Below are 20,528 nucleotides of genomic sequence, written 5' to 3'. Positions count from 1 at the left end.
CAATGCGTGCAGTTCTGTGTTGTGTAACTTTCTCCCGAGGCTTATTTGAAGGATTCGTAACAAACTGTTTTTTACGGTGATGGGTTGTTAGCCCTTCGCCCAACCCCCAAGCTGGAGGACCACCCCTCATCGGATGTCAGCAACTGCTTATTCAATATATTCACAGCTACCCTCCTTATCTGGAGGCCGTCTCCTCGATCCGCAACCTGAGGATGCGCCATGCCGTGGTGATAAGGACCCACAATACATGGAGAAATTACATTTTAGCTGCATAAAATTTTATTTTTAGGTGCCTAAATTTATGTTTTTAGTGCCTATTTTAGGTGACTAAAAGTCCGAGGTCTACTCTACTCTACTCTACTCCTTAGCCCACACTAGCCCATACATATATGCGATGAATGTCCAAGTCCAACAAGCAGCCTGGGTACATTCGTGAATCTGATGCTAACAGGTGGGCCATTCTGGTTCAGCCCCTTATAGAACCAGGTCCCGTCCACAATAAGTATAAGTTTGTTCCTTATTTTCAATTTAAGAATCTGGCAATCCTACCTGTGGGAGAGAATCAGGTGATGTGGCCCTGATGAATTGACTTCTTGTACTTCGCAGCTACATTTCTGAAGGCAGCCAGTCACATGATGTACTCTAATGCTATCACTAGCAAACTGTTGCAAACTTTGCTTACAATCTTCTCTCAGCTTTAGCCTTCATAGTTATATGAGAAGTGTAGTTTTTAATGTAATGCACCATGCATGGGAATATTGAGATGATCAATCCTAAAGGACTGGCACTGCTGCCATCTCATGACATTATAGTCCGGCAAATGACATTTTGCGTGAACTTAGCACATAGCTGCAATTACGTATAGAGAATGTAATAGAGAACATTTTGAGCAAATGCTCCGAAATTCAGGTAAGATTCTCTCCCTTTATATAAATAAATAATTTACTAGTTATGGGAAGATCATTTGCCAGACTTTAGTTCTGTGAGATACCAAGAACATTGCCCAGAAAAGCCGGCGATCTGCTTGACAAGCTGTAGTGCCGAGAAATGGAAGGAGTGCCGGTCCCTTAGGCTTGACTCACTTTGTAGTATCAGTATTAACCCATTAGTGCTCGTAACTATTTTAGTTTTAATTTTATGCATTTCTTCACATATACCTGATCTATGCATCGAGTCGGCCTGGGTGATGAGTTGGTACAGCGCTGGCCTTCTGTGCCCGAGGTTGCGGGTTCGATTCCAGCCCAGGTCGATGGCATTTCTCATGTCAGTAGAATTACTGGCATGTAAAAGAACTCCTGTGGGACAAAATTCCGGCACACTGGCGATGCCGATATAACCTCAGCAGTTGCGAGCGTCATTAAATAAAACATAACATCTATGCATTGCTCGTGTAATGGGAGAAATATTAAAAAAATTCTATAGGCATCAGAAGATGCTAAAATTTCATGGTAACTTTAGTTGCCACTGAGTACTAGAGAGATCATTTTTACGTCATTTAAAATCTGGCTCACAGTGAATAAATTATCATTTGACATATGGAACGAAATGCGCATATATTTGCATACTGTACTGCTCACTTGCAACTAAAGTTGTCACATGATTTCACAACACTGTAAGATATACCCACAATAAAACCATTGTCATAAACTAGTTTTAAAATATTAAAGTAAACATTCTGAAATATATTTTAGTGAGATTTGAAATAATAAAGTAAGATCTAACAACTGTAATACATTTTAGTTTCATGTATGTACAGAATTTCGCGTCTGCACTCCACAACAATTGACTTTGAAATGAAGGACTGTGCCTGAGATGACAGGAACATAAGTCTAGAAGAGCTTCCATCACAAAAAATAGTATCAATCTAATATTATGTGTATTACAATTCTTCGAAACAAACTGAGCACTAATAGGTTAATTACACATTCTACTCAAGCAACAGTATTCTAAATCTGTGTAATTCTAATTAGAAAAATAAATATTTAACAAAAGAAGTCAATATAAAACAATTAATGTATTATGCCTGATGAAAATATTCATACATAAAATGCACATTTATCAAATATTATATTAACTTACAATCACCATCATCACACAAAACATGTGTTGGACCAGGTGGTCTGTTACAGTCTCACATCAGTCCACCTCTTCCACACTATGTGATACAAATCAATATAACCAATATAACATCTCATTTAAACATTTTTTTCAATGTCCCCAATGTATTATCTTCTGCATATTGAAAAATTTCCCTTATTAAAGAGTGTTTTATGTCTCTTCTCTCCTTTCAGCATGCATACAAGACTCTTATTCTCTGCTGTAAATATTATCCCCGAAACTAAAAAGTTTATGACTTGCTTAAGATTTTGGTCTTACCCTTCACCATTGCAATTGTTTAGGCTTTTCAGCAGTGGCGGCTGGTGCTTCAAAATTTTGTTCGTTTACTTTCTTACTACAAAATAGTAGGCCTATCATGCTACAGACGTAAAAATTTGCAAAAACTCACCTATTTATTTCCACAATGTTTTCCCAGAAGAATCTCTTCGTAGTGTCATTAGAGCGTATCCATTCATAAATGAAAGGAATATTCACACTGGACTTTCAGTTATTTATGGCACTGACGAGTTCAGAAAGATTTTAGGCTTTGTGTCTCTAATGGAATTTTTCAGAGACAACAATTTATGTTCAACTTTCGGCGAGTGTACAAAATTACTAGAAATTTTACTAACAATTCCTATGATGACTTCAGAGGCTGAAAGGTGTTTTCCTACTCTTCTCAGAACAAAACACAAGGAAAACAGGACAAAGATTTTCTTATTTCACAGTCACATAACCACTGAAACTTCTCGTACGCATCAGAATGGAATTTTCTGTTAAACGACCTGGTTTTGGTTTTCACGCACTGCGAAATTTCAAGGTTCGGAGTCGACCTACCAAGACGTTTAATCTCACACTTCTCTTCTAAGCTGCGCGATGAAAATGAATGTTCTATTAAAGATTGAATTGTATTAATCTTAACTAGGGTCTATTTAATATAGCAGAATAACACAAACAACACAATTTATTAAAACAGCTTCTTTCGCGCCACCACGTGCTCTCAACCAGACTCAATTAACAGCAATGAAACAGAAAGCAAAATCACCAATAAAATACAAGCTCACCCTCTACCCTAAAAACAAAACTTGTTTTCGCGCCTAATTGCAGTCACAGGGTGGGCATGTTCTGTCTCCAACTCATTCATTGTCACTCATCAATAGCTCTGCCATCTGTTTCCATTTTTAAAGCTCGTTTACCTCCCTGTTCGTTTATCAACAACTTAAAATCCACGCTGGACAACACCCCTCTCAACCCCTCGCACCGAAGAGATACCCAAGATCAAGCCAGTCTCCATAAGAAGTACGGTCGTTTACTTTGGAAAGTCAATGATGAGGCTCCTACAAACGATTATAGTTGGATGAGAAACTTACTACAGCTGATCATACTAATCGTGTACTTACTTGTTAGACCAAAATAATTTAACTTGTATTTTAAACCAAAATATCTGTAAATTTGTTTAGGTGTAGCGCAAACTTGCTACAACCTTAAGGAGCCGCGTCTGCTTTTCAGTCAGTTTAACTGAATGTTGTCACATACACAATTTTAGGTCCAGAAGAAACTGCAAAGCAACTGAAGGGTTGATAGCAAACACCAGACAAGTCCAAAAATTCACATTCAGAAAAGAATACAATGTTTCTTGTCCACTTCAAGGGACATATGTTGGCATAACAAGTTTCTACAATATGCTGTCCCATTGAAATGAGTGTTTAAAGATCTAGTACTTCTGTAAAAAGCACATTAATGCAACGTCTTTTTAGCAAAAGCCGAACAAGTCACAAACTACTGTGCTCCAACCACGAGAAAGTCTCCGCCGGATGAGACGAAGGGGGGTAATGTTGTGAATGAATGTTGATGTCATAAGGTCACACACGCGGGTACTCTTATCTCTATTGGCTAGCTCTCACAGCACAAACCATAACAGTGATACAGACATATTGATACTACCCTAGTTACAAAATTAGACCACAGTTAATCTCCTGGTCTTTTAATCTCTTCATACAGGAAATAACATATGCAGGAGAGCGCATGGCTTTTAAACGGATGTTATAATGGTAATATTATTTATCTACTTCGTTCCAATAGATGAGGCAATAGTAAGAACATTCCTTTCACAGTTGATCTCCTGGTTGGAGAACAGTAGTCCAGTTCTTGTTAGAAAACCATCATGAAGATATCATTGTCTTCATTTGTTTCATGGACAATATGAGCATACTGTGTAGTTATTGATTTAATATTTTTAACGTTTTAAAAGAGGATACACACGAAAATGAACTGACCTCAATATGCAATGGTCGAAGAAAAGGAAAGAAAAGAAGGAAGACACAAGAATAAATGCTGAAGTGAATGGTGAAGAGCATATCGTCGCTGCATCTTCAAAATGCGCTATGTTTTTGTAAAAAGATTTTGTAGGAGAAAGAAAAAAGCATTGTCACTTTTAATTCCGTTGATTTTCAAAGCTACTTTCAGTATAATTTCAATCATTACAATACAAATGAGTAGCTTTGAAAATAAAGAGAATTAAAAGTGACAATGCTTTTCCTTTCTCCTACAAAGTCTGTTTTAAAACACATAGCACGTTTTGGAGGTGCAGCGACGATATGCCAAAAAATCGTGTTAGGAAACAGATTCCAAGTAGTATTATTTGTGATGTCTGCAGATATAGAATAACTCTTCTCGGGTTCTCAGCCAGGTGAGTTGGAGATTAGCTTCCAAGCTTTCGATGGCTAGCTCTGCCATCTTCTTCAGGGATGAAGCTTGGAAGCTAATCTCCAACTCACCTGGCTGAGAACCCGAGAAGAGTTATTCTATATCAAATGCCGGGAAAGCCTCAAGTCATATGTCTGCAGATATGTTTTAAGCAAAAATATTTGTGATTTTTATTGTCATTATCCTTTCAAACTTACACAATGCTGCAGAATAACCGAAATATAAAATTACATAAGAAAGCAACATTGCAGTTTGTTAATTTCTACCAGGGACGGCCCATCCTTATGTGCTACAGTGCTATAGCGCATTGATAATTTTTGCTCAAATAATGTATTTGTAATACCATAGTATTTGATCTGTCATGTGATTATTTCTCATGGTTTTTTTTTTGTGCTTGCTGGTGAAAACCTGAGAAGAAGCCTAACATATATACGCAGCACAAAGACACCTCATCGGTGCTGCGGGTGAAAAACCGTACGTTTGTACTCCATTAGACATTCTACCTAGTTACGAGCGAATGATAAAGTATCGTGTTGTGATTAACACAGACGAACATCAGAGCAGGGTATAGTAGAAAGAGCAATGTTGTGTGACGAAGCGAGCAGTGACTAATCAATAAGAACTACTTTTACATACCTCCCTAACCATCTCGAGTGGACTGTGAATATAGTGCTCTAAGTAATAGACAACATTACAGCATCAGTATAATCATATTTTATTATTATTATTATTATTATTATTATTATTATTATTATTATTATAATTATTATTACTATTATTATTATTATTATTATTATTATTATTATTATTATTATTAGGCGTGTTATTTAATGTTATATATTAGACAATGCTAATTAACAATACTAGATAAGATAAGAGTAATCACTTGGACACTATACATATTAGCCATATTAGAAGAACGCCGGCCAGGTGAGTGAGTGCAGTGACAGTGGCAGTGAACATAGTGGTAACAGTATTATAAACTTTTCTGCAATCTTCTCCACCCCGACATCCCCACCGCCATGCAACATGAATCAGGACATATCTCCAGACAAACCAACCACAGATCCACCTCGCTCCTCCCGCAAACATCCACAATCCCTGGATAGACAAGCCTCACAAAGAGATCCACGACGAAAACCCCTCACACATGGTTTGGCCTCCAAACTAGCCCCACCTGATGCATATACTGAAAGTGAAACCGACTCAATTCTAATTATACACATCCCTAGCACCACACAATTAAAAAGAGTACTGGCAGAAATAAGCATCCCAGTCTGATGGCACAAGCAACTGAATCACCTGTATATAATCAACTTTCACACCCCCACCCACCTCCAGAAATTCACGCTGCACATCCCTCCAACCGCCCTAGGACCACCTAACCAGACAAATACTTACTCCTGACCCAAGCCAAGAATCCAGCTCCCTGGACCTCACTCCCTCCAAATAGACCATACACTCCCCAATCAGTTACCAAAGAAATTGTCCTCCCAGCTCCACAACACACACCACAACCCAACGGCTGCAACCTGTGGTTCCATATTAACGACCTTTCTGCTAGCTTCCCACTGAAACTCAAGCAAGTTGAACCAAATTCTAAACCTACAGCCTCCAACCAAGCAGCACTCACTAGCAACCTTCAGCAGCCCCCCGGAACTCCAGCCATCTCACCCAAACGTCATCCGCATACAGAATCAAGCCGTCCACAACAACAACCCCACTTACATTTACAACAAATCTATACAATCTCAACATCACTCCACCCAGACAAACATGGTCAGCCAAATACAACAGTACCACTCTCACTTTCATCTCCCACTCCCACATGGAGACTTTCTTCTCAAATGTTCCCCCCAGCACCTTCAGCTCTAATGCAGATTTTAATATCCGTACTTATAACCCTACAACAACCTCGGTGTCCCAGAACTTTCAAATATCCAGAGAAACAAACGTTGTAGCTGGTGGCCTGGCTCCAGAAATTGAAACAATGGCAATATCACAGGCCATGAGAGAGAAAGGCATCAGCCATACCCGCATCACTCGCATCGTAAATAACAATGGCCCCACACCCCTAGTCCGTATCTTTTCTACTGATGAGACAACCATCGCCTCTCTGTTGGACACAGGACTGCAGCTCTGGGGCCGGACATACCATTGCAAACCTCCCAAACTTTCGGCCAGACATCTTCCCTGCCAAAACTGTCACCAGTTGGCAACAACTGCTCCCACACACAATGGCCTCATCGCTGCGCAACATGCAAGACTGATGGACACTACAAGGACAGATGCACTGCCCTCTGTACCCCCAAGATGTTGACCTCCCCGATGAACCAACATACCACCCACTCATTAAAAGACAAGCCCCACTCTCCCCAACTAAACTCAGCAAAATGCCTCCTCCTCCACCACCAGAACTAACAAATGACAACTTCCCAGCTCACACTAACCAACAACCCACACCGCATCAAACTTCTCCCACAACCAGTAACACTACATCATACGCGAAAATAGCTCCCTCCACCATTCAAACCAAACTACTCCTTCACTCCAACAAATCCAGGACTACATTGACAAAAGAATAGCGGCCCATATTGACAGATTGGAAAAATATGTGGAAGAGAAGATAAGCCAGGCCATCAACAGTATCACCTCTTTCATCACCGCCACCACAATCAACACAACACCCCCATCACGATTGGACGCCACGACAGCAACAATAAACGCCACAGCCAAGAAAACGATCAACAGAAAAGTCAATGTTACGCCCTATGGCAACAACATTGACATAATTATAACACCCATACTACAAAAAATGCAAACTGTAATTGGGACCACTATAAACACAGCCTTAGCGGAGGGCTTCAATACTATCCAATGTCCCCCATCCCACCCTGACGATCCCTCACAACACCCTCCTCCCTCCCTAACCTAAATATTCAAAATGGGGTCTATCCGACTAAGACACGACATGACTATTATACACTGCAATATCAGGCACCTGTATAACAACCGCACAGAATTCTATGACTTAATACAAGAAACGCAACCAGACGTTATAAGTTTAAACGAAACTTGCCTGAAACCAACGGACAAATTCAACATAAAAGGTTATACAATCTACAGATACGCTCGACCACCCACCTGCATACCACGAGGAGGAGCCATGTTAATGACCAAACAAGACTTACACGTGAGACAAATCACACTACCACAGTACCTCGACGACAATGAATGCGTCATAATCCAAATAGATGACGGAAATACCCATGTGCATGTGGCTTCACTGTACTCCCCCCCAACAAGCCGCCTCCCCATACCCCTACTGCAATATCTGAACACTCTCCCAAATATAGTTATAGCGACAGAATCAATGCTCATCATGAACTCCTCCATGACAACTGCAGAAACCCCAAGGGCACACAATTAGCCACCCTACTTCCAACCCTATCCTACATCCAAATACCACTAGGTACCAGCCCCCACAAGAATACCCTATCTCAATCAAAACTTCACCACACCTGACAAAATATTCACTTCCCACTGCCTACAACACCGTATAACAGATATCAAAGTTCTTGCCCCACTCAACACAGACCATTCACCAATCATCTTCAAACTGGCTTCCACCACCTACCGCCCAATTCCAGACAAGGATACCATACTTACGAGAGATTTTCGCCACGCAGACTGGAATCAATTCAAGACACACATTACACTGACACTACCTGACATCGACATATCAAAACCAGAAGACACAGACCACGCCGACAAAACGTTCATATAGGTGCTTGAAGCTGCAATGAATATATCCATTCCGACAAGAAAACGCACCACGGACACACGCAGGCAACTACCGCCAGACATAATCAAACTAATAAAGACAAAGAGAGCAGCACATAGACAGAGAAAGTAAAAGAGCATGATAGAGGGAAAATACTTGATGATTTTAACTTGATACGAAACAAGGTTGACCAGAATTTACACTTGCGTGGCTTGATTATGATGCATATGATACAACACAGATGGTCACAGATTAGGGTTGCCAGATGTACGGTTTTAACCAGAAAAATATGTTTTTTTTTCTTTCTGTTTTTGTTCAGTGAATGGTGGACGTCATAAACCATATGTCAAATATTCTGTTTCAAATCGCAGACAGTGTCACTACCTCCAAGACAATAACACAAACCAACGGTGTACTGCAGGGTGATCCCTTAAGTCCCCTTTGTTCAACATTGCTACATACGACGTTGTTAATAAGATAAGACAAGTAACTGAGAACGTGAAGGTATACATATACTGTATGCTGATGATATGGTTATTGGGTCTCACTCCAAGCACGAACTGCAAAAAGCTACCAACCAAATGGGCAAGAGAAAACAAACTGGAAATAAACGCAGAGAAAACTGTAATGATGACATTCCACAATGGAGGCAGAGAAGCAGCAGACAGAATATACCTAGGAACGGAACCCCTCAAGAGAGTCAACGATTTCAAATACCTGGGAATGACATTGCAGACCACAGCCAGGTCATTCAGAATACATGTGAAATCTAGCGCAACAGCTGCTACAAAAGCCATGTTTGATATCAAGGCACTAACAAGACTATTGTTAGAAACCGCCTTGTCGTTGTTTGACGCCAAAATAATCCCCATCGCCACATATGGAATAGAGATTATATGGGACAAGCTAAGTGTAAAGGACCTAAGGACACTGGAAGCAGTTAAATCGCGCTTTCTGAAAGAAGTCCTGGGGGTATCAAAACACCTAAGATCGAGACTCGTCTATGAACTCGCCAAAGAGACCTTCTTCATCGAAGACCTGCACCTGAAGCTAATGCTGCCATCCACAGACAACTGGAAGAAACTGCTACAGGAAAGAGAGAGGAAGAGAAAGGAAATCTGGCCGAATTTCTACACGACGGAGGCAATGTGAACAGATCCTGGACAGAAACAAACCAAGAACTCAGACACCTGGTGAACTTGCTAGCAGTGCATGGTTATCAAAATATGTAAACTAAAGTGCTTCCATGATCCCGACGGAAACTGTGTATGTCATGATCCCGATGGAAACTGTGCATGTGAACTCTGCGATCAACCCTGTGACCGTTACCACATCACGTGTAAAAAACGGGCAAAATCCCTTGTGGAAATCTGTGCCTAGGAATATTTTGTATATATATATTTTTGTGTTTTTGTGATTTTGCTACGAGTGATTTGTGATTTTGCTACGAGTGATATGTGAAAGTGCTTACAGAGTGAGCACGCCAGATCTTATGCACAACTTGTGCGCATTTATCTCTTATAAATATTCTGTTTTTATATCCTATGCTGTCATTTGTTGAAGGCAAGCAGTGCTGCATTGATACCTATGTCATATCCATAGTGGTGACGCTGAGATAGGTATTCATGGAGCCGTGGAAGTATGACTGTAGTCCATTTAGCTTGTGGATTGAGTAGCATGAAGTAACGTGCAAGTGCTTTGTACTAAGTATAGGTACTGAGCGTCTGTTTACTAAGAGCGAAGTTTATGAACACTGTGTGTGTATTATGGATAATTTCTTGAACAAGGAAACAAATAACAATAAAGAAAGTGAAAATAGCGAACATGTAAAGAAAAAGAGGAGGTTACAGCAATATCAGGCCATCTGGAAAAAAGAATTTTCCCGAATTGCGCCCAGTAACCAATAACCAATACAAAGCAAAATGTGTAATTTGTGTAGGAAAAGCAGAGGATGCCTCCACCATTCCTCATGGTGGAATTACAGATGTCAGACAGCACTTCAATAGTATATTGCATGAGGAAAGGCAGAAATCATCACTAGAAGCCACATTAATGAAGAATTTATTCAAGAAAAAGTCTCAAGAGTCAGAAAGAGTAAGTTGTAATACTCATGGTTCATAATCTTTCAATTCAGATAGGTTTACAGAACATAAATGAGTGGATGCTAATGTGTCTAATTTACATGCATTTCAGATCAGTGCAGCAGAGCTTACAATGGCCTATCATACTGTGAAACACATCCAAGTTATGCCAGCATAGAATGCACCGAAAAAATCTTGCTGCAATTGTTTCCAGATTCTTCAATTAAAAATGAAGTCACTTGTGGAAAGACAAAGTGCGAGGCTTTGGTAAAATATGTATCTTGGTGTGGATTTTGATGCATCAATATTATTTATTTATTTACACAAACTTAGCGGTTAGAATTAGTCAAAAGACTCTCATACATAAACATTCATGGGCTTACAAAACATAAGACTCAATAGGCTCCAATTAAGACTGGTAATGACCAGACGAAATAACCAAAAAAGTACACATTATCAACTTATTTCAAACGAGAAAGTCGTATTATTCTTTACAGGACAATCCAAATAGAAAATATCCCTTAGAAGATTTAAACATTTCTATCATGCATGAGATTTTTACAAAACAATAATATCACATAAACATGCCTTATAAACCACAATGAACAGTATTTAAGACGTTTAATATTAGTTTTGGTTAGCCAAGAACAGATATTTTTTTTCCTTGATTCTATGGAAAAAAAAGCTAAGATCAACAGAAACACACAGGGAGAGAGATAAGTTTGAATTGGAAAAGAAACTGCACCTTAAAAAAACTGTTGCTTTCCGATCTGAGAAGACGAAATACACATTGAGAATCAAACAAGAAATCATACTCTGGTTGTCATTTGATTACATGCAGAATTTGCCATTATAACAGTTCTACAAATTTACACCAGCTGAAAAGATGCGAAAACATTGTGAGAAATAAAAAAAAAGCGGAATATATAATGAGCACAAATTAAACATCAAAGAAGCTGAGAAAAAGAGCAGGCATAAGAAAGAATTTTTGGCCAGACTATCAAAAAGCAAAAGAGAGATTCTGAAACATGAGGAAGAATGAAAACTCGTAAATGGATATAGAAGTACAAAGAATCGAAGAAGATAATGCAAACAATACTATATTGTTGTTTCTGTTGACAAGTTGCTGAGAATGTGCAACATCAATATTATATGAAAATACTTAGGGCAGGGCCGTTGTGAGGGACTGATAAAGAGGGAAACCAAAAGGGGTGCAAGGTTTAAGGAAGCACAAAATGGCTAGTGATATTAACATGAAGAAAATCAATCACACATATCACGAAATGAAAGTAGGGTCCTACATAACTTACCCCACCTGTTGGGGTGGGGACACTGTCACTGAATGAAGACATATTTTCCAGTTTGTTTAGAAACTGTAATAGGTAAGATATAAACAACACGAAATGTATTAAAGCAAAGAAAATACTGTGGTTTAAAACGTTTAATATATTTAATTATCTTACTCCTATACTGAAAACAGATGTGAATTAAATGTAAATAAAACAATAATAATGTTACATTTCACATATCGTCCCTCCTCTGGCAAAGTAGCGAAAGTGACAAATAAGCGACCATGCTATTAAATAGTACAATATAGACCTTAAGTACAGGGTCGCTAATTTGTTACTTTAGCTAGTTTGCCAGAGGAGGGACGATATCATTTAGAAAAGCAGCAAATATAAAACTGTTGGGTAGTATGGAATATCTTAGTTATAACCAAGTGCATGGTGCCATCTTATAGCAATAAGCATGAAATATTAACGCACAGCAACCACATACTGCACTGTCAATACTGTTAGTGCAGTATGAAAGAAGGTCGCATAACACTGTTTAATAATGAACCCATTTAAAAATTCTTTCAGGTAAGCAGAAGCTATTTTTAACATTCCTGTCTGAATTAATACAAATATGAAATATATTTGATCCATAAATAGAAACATGTAGCTATGTTTCGGTCCAGTTTAATGCCATATGCTATATTATGAATGTAGTTGACTTGCGTGTTTAAATCCAAGATGACGAGGCTGTTATAGAACATATAACTCCTTACCGCATACTGGGACAGATATGACACTTACCGGTTTTATATTCATACAATTTATAATATAAGCATATATTTCAAAACTGCATAGAAGAAGAAGAATTTTAAGTTTGATACTATGTGCTTGAAGTGCTGCATCCTTCGGGACAGTAAATACTTGAAAGGAACTGGAATCGTTATCTCCGAGGATTTCAGTGAGAGAGTTCATCATGAGAGAGAGTACCTTAAACAACATATGTTTGAGGCGAGACGACAGGGATGTCATGCTGTGCTGCAGTACGACAAATTAATCATCAACGGCCAAGTGTGGCACAGGGGAGAGCTGGAGGACATGGACAACCATTCACAGGAAAAGGAGGAAGTGTCTGGTGTCGAGGCAAAGATTCCTGAGAGCGAGGTATGTGCCATGGTGTCTTCTGATAAAGGATCAAGACACCGGGGAAGGATGGGCCTGAAGACGCCAGTAGAGTAGCCCCAGGAGGTCCTAGGGCCAGCAGCGTGGAGAATGTGGGTTCGTCACGTAACACTGCGAGGGACAGAGGACAGAAGACAGTGGGGATGGAAGTACCGAATAGAAGGAGATCTCAACAGGTGGTGGAGACGAGAAAAGTGAAATGAGTGTCAGTGAATGGTGGTCAATAGCCATGTCAAACTCTCCTCATGGTCGAGTGCGGAATATTGAAGGGTTGAAAAGTAAAGTAGACAACAAGAACTTTTATGACTTTATGGACGAATTTGACATTTTGTGTACGACTGAAACATGGATGAGTGCTAATGATAAGATATAGTTCACGAACCATTGTAGTTTCAATACATGCAGTAGATACAGGGGGAAGAGAGGGTGTTGGCTGGGAGGTGTTAGTATATTCTATAAAACGCATGACTGGATGGAGGTTAGAGAAATTGATATTAATTTAGAATGTGTGATATGTGCTAGTATAAGAAGTGGCGCTATGCTAATGATAATTATTGGCTTATACAAACAGCCATCATCATCTAAGTATTGCAACCCGTCCTTCTACGAAGACCTGACGGAGAGAGTGGTAGATCTGCGTGTAAGCTATCCCGACGCGTCATTATTGTTAATTGGGGATTACAATTCGAGGATTGGAATAGAAAATATTTCTTTCGAAGATTGGGTGGACAGTGAAAAGGAAGTGAGAAAAGCGAACAGATGCAGTAAAGATAAGGTGGTTAATGCAGAAGGCAGGGAGCTACTTGCATTTTGTGACACATTTAGCTTTGAGATTTTAAATGGAAAATATGGGAGAGATCAAAGGGAGAATTAACATTTGTTCATGCCAATGGGGGGAGTGCTGTAGATTTTATTATATGCAGCACAGACATAATACCTTTAATTAAGGACTTCTGGATAGGAGAAAGGTCGGTGTTGCACCATTTCCTTGTTTGTGTGCAACTAGAAATAAAGGACGAGACTAGGCTAACTGTGGATGGAATGAATAAAGAGGAGCAGGGGAGATCGGTACCAATATATAGGAAAACATAAGGACGTGTATATACAGAGATTGGAAGATGGACTGAAGGACATTGACTCAGTCACAGCAGAACAGATCACGTTAATTATTCAGGAAATGGGTTCTGTAATGAAGTTAATTGCAATAAATTTGATAGTAAAGATAAATTATTCAATAATGGCATATATGGCTTAAAATGTAAATTCTGTAATTTAACATACATTGGACAAACAAAACGGAACTTCAAAATTAGATATAGGAACATATCACTGATTTCAAGTATAATCATAAAAAATCCAGTTATGCCAAACACTTAATAGAAACGGGTCATGAACTAGGCAATATCAATGATACTTTGTTAATTATAAAACCAAATGTCAATAATCTCTCCGTTAATACTGCTGAAGAATTTTATATAAACAAATTTCTACAGAAAGACAAACAGATCCTCAACGAAAATTTAATACATTCTACCAATCCATTATTTCATATCAATACATGCAAAGTAGTTCCAATGCGTAGTAACACAACATCATACAACTGACCCTTCCCGCTCATTTAGTCTGCCGTTGTCTTTACGCCACAACACATCTGTTCCATACACCTTCAACCGCTGTCGTAAGTATGCATTACATTCGAAATTTTTCAAACTTCAATCTTTTCTAAAATTTCATAATAGTTTTTCTCCTTCACAGAACATTTCCCTACTACTTCTACATATTACGCTGTTCGTTAGTCTATAATCAACATTATTGAAGATTCTACATGACAACATTCACAATCTTGACTTCACCATACATCGATTCAATATATGATGCACTTTTTTCACGTCAACTTCATCATTAGTAAATGTTCAACAACTTACATTGATACTATGTTAATCATAATTAATCCTCGACTTTTAATTGATTTTAACATGTGAGTTTAATATACTTCTCAACTTTTATGAAGTTATTTACGACCACAACATAATGATATTTTGTCATATACTATTAATCTATTAATCTTCGATACACAACGAACTTCTACGGCAATATGAGATTGACAATAACAACTTGATATTATCCATCATAATGATACATACTTGTAACAATTTGACTTTATTTAATATTGCAACCTTCACAATAGTGCATATTTACAACATATTTGTTTAATAGATTATCACAGTGTCACTTAAGTTTATATAAACTACATTTAACATTCATTTTGTAATTCCAAACCTTTTGTCTTCAATCCACATCCTTCTATTTACACCAACTTCAATATAACAGTCAACTAGGACCCCTTACACCTTTCTGACCTTTTTTGATGATTTTGAATTTTGATATGTAATATTTTCATATGACTTATTGTTAAACAATTATTCACCTTTGAGTCATTATACAGTTTATTGATACAATATAATAACTCGTTCGCGATCTCTAGCTGTCATGAATGATTATAATATGACATTAAATATGCATATTTATCATACAACTACCTTTTGTTGCTGTATTTTTAGTGTACCTTTTTAGAAAATGTTTCTAGTGTATTTATAAACTTCCATTAATTTTTTTTTTTTAGAATTTCAATATGTATTATGCAATTATGTACAGATATCTTTATGGTCTGAAGATGCCCAAAATGGGCGAAAACGTTCACAAGTAAAATATTAAAATGTGTTAACAAACATACTTCTGGGTTAACATTAAAATATGTCAAGACGGAAACAAAACTAAAGTATTATTTCTTAATCAAACCAATATGAAAAGATCTCGTCTGCTCATATTCAATGGGCATTATTCATACACATGAAATCTTCAATTCATCAACTATGCTCGGGGAAACAATACGACTCTAATCTGTCTTCTTCCACACTCCACTCACAATCTGCAACCATTGGATAGATCGTTTATCGGTCCACTGAAAAGACATTACAGTGAAGAAGTTCGCATATTTCTAATAAGTCAAGGGAGACCTGTAAGTCAATTTGATGTTGCCGAACTCCTTGTTAGGACTTATCTCAAAGTTTCTCTGGGGAAAACGCCATGAGTGGCTTCAGAGTCACTGGGATTTACCCCTTGAATCTGAACGTCTTTAGAGATTGAGAATTTGAAATAACAGAAATTCCAGTCAACAATGTTGAGGAGATCCCGGAGTCAGCTACTCCAAGTTTCAGACAGAACCAGACACGAAAACCTGGAACTTCTACTGAAAATGCTGTGATTTCCCCTACAAATATTTCTCCAGTTCCCGTGATAAACAGACTGTCGACCAGCCAGAGAGGAAGAAGGAGAGGCATAGCTTGTGTTGCAACCTCATCACCTTACAAGGATCAAGTTGAAGCCTGAGAAACAAAGGGAAGTCAAGTTCAAAACGCACTAACAACATTCCAAGCATATTTTCAAGAAAGAGACAGTTGTTTACAATATCAAAAGATGGAAACTTGGCCTGATTTGAGCAAGTCAATGTTTATGACTCAAGATACGTAGATATCAATGAACCTGAAGATGATGCCATCTGCATTTTCTGTGCTGGAAAAATTCTCTGACGATGCCAAGGGAAAGAATGGATTCAGTGCATATTATGTGAATCTTGGTCCATAGTGCTAGTTCCGACACAAAGCTGGATTTCGTTTGTGATTATTGAAAATAATAGAAAGACAGTAAAGTAACATACGAATCAGTTGGAGCTAAAAGGAACTAAGACAAGATATGCATTTCTTGGGTTATGCAACCAATCTAATAACAAATGTCATGCGCATCAAATGGTGAAAGAAAGAACTAAGTCAGACTTTTCCTCTTTGCTGTAATCATATGCCTTGCTTCGTCACATGAAAGAAGAGTGTTGAATGCAGTGTGTTTAATAATAATATTGTCTTCTTTACAATGTTGCCAAATCCCAAGAGAAAAGATCATACTCATAAAACGAACATTATCAGAAATGTTATTGTGAAAGGATTATCATATACAAATCATGCTGGGAAGATTAGAGCCGAAAAGAAAATAAGAAATGACTGCAGGTCAGTATGACAAAATATCTTATGTATGGTTAGTAAGAATGAAATGATACTTTAGATTTATCTTACTGGTAATGAACAGAACACCATAATCTTAACAGAATTAATTATTTTACTAATTTTATTTACAGATGTTGGAGGTAGTTTTTCCAAAGTACAGGGCATCCATAAAGTCTGGAATCATAGGAGAATGATTTTTTTTTTTTCTGTTTGCTCATAGGTTCATAATGTCACTGTAGAAAGAGCACCGAGAGGAGATCATTCTTCTTTGTGGACGAGAGAGGTGATCACAGAGAGATGTGCAGACCAAGTTTAACAGGAAGCATCCAGAGAAGTCTGTAACGCAAAGTGCAGTTGCAAAATTACTGAAGAAATTTCGTGAAACAGGATCGATAAATGATAAACGGCATTCCAGAAGACCATCGGCAGATGAAGATATCAGGACTGCGGTACTTGCAAAGTTTCACGCGAGTCCAAAGAAATCAATGCAATGCATGAGCTTGGAAATCGGTATTCCCTGGAGCATGGTGCATAAAATTTTAAAAGCTTCCAAATTCCATCCTTAAAAGTTGCAGATCATAAATCATCTAATGGAGGACGATCCTGACTGAAGGATTGAGATGTGTGAATGGTTCCTGTGCCAAATAACAGTGAATTCATCTTTTCTGGAAACAGTGATGTTCTCAGACGAGGCAAATTTTTACGTAAGGTCATTCTGGGAGAGTTGCCCCACTTAAGGATTTCATCGTTCAGAAATTAAACAAACAAAAGCAGATAATTTATTCACATCTTATAACACGTGAAACACATTAATGTTTTAAGGAAAACGTGAAAGAACCAATTATTATTACAGAGTAATTGACAAAATAAAAATGAATGGGATACAAAATTGCTGTAACATACATGCATATAGGGGAGAGATGCCCCGGTGTTGTAATTGCTAAATTAAAAGAATTTTTTAAAAATAACACTGTTAATAATGTTGCTTATTTACTTTTCGTAACAAGTTCAGTTTCTGGGCTCTTTTCTGAGTACGGCCACACATATTGCACTTAGGCCCATACATCGTGCAACTTTCATGGAGCCACTTCTTGCAGGAAACACACAGAATCCAATCCACCATTTCCTTTGTTTGATAATAATTTTCGAGACACTCGACACAATGGTTACTGTCTACATTTATTTCACATGCTGACACTTCACTGACGTTTTCTTCGAAACAAAGTCTTCTGCACCTACCAGATGTAGAAGAATTTGACACAGAGTTTCCTGGAACTGGACGGTTTTCAGAGACGGTGTTTCTACCTGTAACTAGTTCTGCCGATTTCTTTCTTTTGTTCACTGCAATGGGAATTACTGGCACAGGACTAATCTCGTGGAGATGTTTCGAAGGAGTCACTGAACTTGTGGCATTTGAGGCGGAATTGCAAGTTATTGTTCCTTTGTTGTTAGAGCTTGTTGATGGTAAAGCTTCCTTTTCTCCGAGATTTTGTGGAGAGGCACACAGAGGAATTCTTACGTCTTTATTGTTGACGGAAGCATCATAAATATTGAAGAAATGCTGAGGAACTGCTTCTGGGTTGAAAGGATACACGCCAGTAGCCCTAAATCCAGCCATACCTATTGCTACCGACGCAGCGTTTGCCCACGCTTTTCCAATTAGTAGTCCGGCTTGCAGGCAGGTTAATTTCCGCTCTTTGTTGTGAACCATCCATTGCTGTGCTTCTCTCTTGAAATAATCTTTGAGAGGCTTAAAAAAATGACCGATCAAGAGGTTGAAGCGCCTGAGTAGTATGACTTGGGAGACAGAGGATTATGATTTCGTTCTCCTCAGCATATTCTAGCATTTCTATGTTATTCAAGTATGCTGCATGTCCATCCAAAATTAACAGAGTTTTGCCAGGATTCTTTCTTGGAACAAAATGTTCCTTCAACCACTTCATAAATAATTCGGATGAAATATAAGAAGACTTCGGATTCATATAAACCTTTGTTCCTGCTGGAAAGCCATCGGAAAACTCCGGTTTTCCCCTCACACCTTTCATTATTATCGCTGGTGGAAATGTTCCCTCTGCATTACAACATGCTATCACCGTGACACTTTCACCTTTCTCACTGGAAGTTAGTACGTGAACATCTTTGGTTCCCTTTGTAGCAAGCACTTTTCCTGCCACATTATTTAGCTGGATGCCACTCTCGTCCATATTGTAGATGTTCTGTGGTTTATCAGACAAATTGTTTTCACGCAGAGTTGCATCCAGTAAGTCAAAATATTGCTTGACTTCTTCTCTTGACATACCTTGACCTCTGCAGAGAGATAACCCTTCTGACTGCCTGACAGATAACTCTGGGTTTCGCTCCAGGAAAGATTGCAACCAGTCATATCCAGCCATTTGTTCTTCTTTGTTAAACGTATGTTGTAGTCCTAACTTCTCCGCGAACTGAAATGCCAAACATCTTACTGTTCGATGGTCTGGAGCAAATCCTGCGGACTCTAAGCGCCTGAATATGTTTCACTAACCTCTTTTCATTTTCGATTTTCAAAGTTCCTTGTGGTACCATTGGTAGTTTCTTAATGATTCCATTAGATTTTCGTCGGCGAATTGTTCTTGAAGGAATTCCATAATTTCGGGATGCTTTGTTAATTCCCATTTCCCCTTGATTAATTTTAGCAATAGCTTCCTTCAGACTCTCCTCTGTCCATTGACCTCGTTTACTTCCCTGTTTCCTAATATACTTTCTTGGCATTTTCTGAAAAATAAATTTAAAAATGTGTCAGTGGAATTCAAGCAATCCCTGAGAATGTATTGACTAACGTTTTTTCGTGGATTGTGGCCCTCAAGCACAATTTTAGATACCCCTTAAAATTTTAAAAGCCTTCAACTTTGGACACCCCATGAAAGTGTTTATCCCGCAACAAACTTTGAACATTTGTTAAAAATGTTCATGGAATTCAACTTTGCACACCTTTTGAAAATGTGTGAACTGTAGCATTAAATTTTGATGGCCCTCTAACATAAAGGGCAACATAAAAATATAAGGTTTTATAATAGCACAATAAAATTACAAAATTATAATTGAAGTACAATAATAATAATAATAATAATAATTACTTGTGTCCGGTAATATCACTATTAAATACATGGGGCGTCTGTCCCACAAACAGCTGGGGCATATCTCCCTTTAGCAGGACCATTACGCTTTACGTATTTAAGGGTAACTGCAATGGAGAATTACTTTGGTTTTTTTTAGGGTGTAGTACAATGCATGTACTTCCTAAATATATTAGCTTAAGTGACATATAAATACCTATTATCGAAATTATGAACATTGAAATGTGTTAAAT

General features: G+C 38.2%; 1 long non-coding RNA gene across 1 annotated transcript in view; it reads right to left on the bottom strand.

The window, feature by feature from the left end:
• Positions 1 to 1,995: 1,995 nt before the first annotated feature.
• Positions 1,996 to 20,528, bottom strand: part of LOC138700211 (uncharacterized) — a 48,987-nt gene continuing 30,454 nt past the window's right edge. The window contains exon 2 of the long non-coding RNA XR_011332300.1: positions 1,996 to 19,933. This is a non-coding gene — a long non-coding RNA (uncharacterized lncRNA). The remainder of the gene's footprint in view (positions 19,934 to 20,528) is intronic.

This window comes from Periplaneta americana, chromosome 5 (assembly GCF_040183065.1).
Source record: "Periplaneta americana isolate PAMFEO1 chromosome 5, P.americana_PAMFEO1_priV1, whole genome shotgun sequence".
Taxonomy (NCBI): Eukaryota; Metazoa; Arthropoda; class Insecta; order Blattodea; family Blattidae; genus Periplaneta; species Periplaneta americana.
The sequence above is the reverse complement of the archived record's forward strand: the minus strand, read 5'-3'. Positions and strand labels throughout refer to the sequence as shown.